Here is a 2209-nt window from a genome sequence, read left to right as displayed (position 1 = left end):
CCTAAAAATAAACTCCCATGCAAAACAGTGATGATCCTAACTGAGCACTCTCAGAGAGAGCTGCAGCCTTACCAGGGTCACACATACTCAAACACACACAATCACACACAATCACACACAGATAAACACAGAAACAGCTACATAAGCAAACAGAAACACATATACACAAACACAAATTTACACACACATGCTGAGGTTTGGTCTGTTGCTATGTATTGTAATGTTAAATTATATACCTGAAGATCTAGGTCTACAAGTGGCTTCTCGTGTTCACAAACTTTTGTTGTGCAAACCTTGTTCCTGGATTTAAAACTATTGGCTAAATAAAATTGGCTACAGCCAATTACTGAGGGATTAGAGGTAGGTGGGTTTGGAGTGACCAGGTCAGAGGAGAACCACAAGGGAGAGAAGGTGGAGGATGAAGGAATGGCCATGAGGGCTGGCCAAGTGGAGTTAAGAGAAGCCCAGATAAAACATACACACACACTTAAACACTCTCACACATGTGCTCTTACACACACATAAATACATATACAAAAATACACATACTCACACTCACAGAAACACACTCATACACACATACACCCACATAGACATCCATACACACAAATACACTCACACACACTCTCTCACACATGCACACACACATACAAATACATACAAATATACACTCATATACATATATCCATATAAACACTCACACATATACAAATATACATAAAAACCACAAACACAAATACAGAAACAAGCACCCACATACAGAGAAACCCACACTCCCACATACAAGACACACCCACTTACACGCATAGTCATATGTTCACACAAGCATACATAAAATTCACAAACCCTCACCACAGAAGCACACACTCATATACACACATAGGAAAATGTACACAATCATACACACACTCTCACACACATACCCTCACACATTCACACATACACACATACAAACACCCCTCTCACACACAGACACATACACTTATGCACACATAAATACACATACAGAACACATATACCCACAGAAACACACACTCACACACAGACATATTCACACACACACACAAACACAAATACACACTCATGAACATATAGCCACATAAACATACAGACACATAAAAATCACAAACACACACAGAAACAAGCACTCTCACACAAATACACATACAAAGACACACACTAACACACATGACAGAGACACATATACTTACACAATACTAATACAGAGGCACATAAACACACATATGAATAAAAACATAAAACACACTCATATACACACATATACTCACAGACATACTCATGCACACATATAAATACACACATTCACATATACATTCACACATACTCACAAACACACACACACACACACCACTTATACTCACATAAACACAAATTCAAACACTCACATTCACACAAACTCAAACACACTCACACACAAATACATATATACACTCACACACATGCATAGGATCATGCACATACAAATGCTCATACACACAGATACACGATCACATATAGACACTCACAAAGCCACTGCCAAGCACACACAAACACACTCACATAAACAAATACACTCACACACATACTCATACATACATACAAACACACTTAAAAATTATACATGCTGACACACAGATGCACATAGTCACACACAGAGAAACACACACACTAACACACACACACACACAAACAAACTCACACAGAAACATATCACCATGTACATAAACATACAAACACACACACATTCATACAAACACTCACAGACATACTCATGCACACACACAAGCATACAAAAATACACAATCATACACACTCACATGAAGGTACACATACACAGAAACCCATTAACACGCACACACTCACACACTCTTAAACACAAACATACACACATACATAAAAACACACACAAAACATACTCCCACACAAAATACACAAACCCATTCAAACACACACACACACACACACACACACACACACACACACATACACAGAATCACACAATTGCACACACACTCTAATCCTAACCCAGCACACACCCAACAGCTCTGCAATCTTGACTCACATTCAGAGAGCAGTTAGATGTGAGTGGACAGTCATCCAAACCCTAAGCCCAACCCAGAGGCAGGTCAGATTGTAGCTGTTCAGTAGGTAAGAATGAACTGAGTATACCTGAAAGGAAGACTGGAAATGAAAGAGGATGGGCAGGTGA

This window comes from Mus caroli, chromosome 12 (assembly GCF_900094665.2).
Source record: "Mus caroli chromosome 12, CAROLI_EIJ_v1.1, whole genome shotgun sequence".
NCBI classification, from domain to species: Eukaryota; Metazoa; Chordata; class Mammalia; order Rodentia; family Muridae; genus Mus; species Mus caroli.
The sequence above is the reverse complement of the archived record's forward strand: the minus strand, read 5'-3'. Positions refer to the sequence as shown.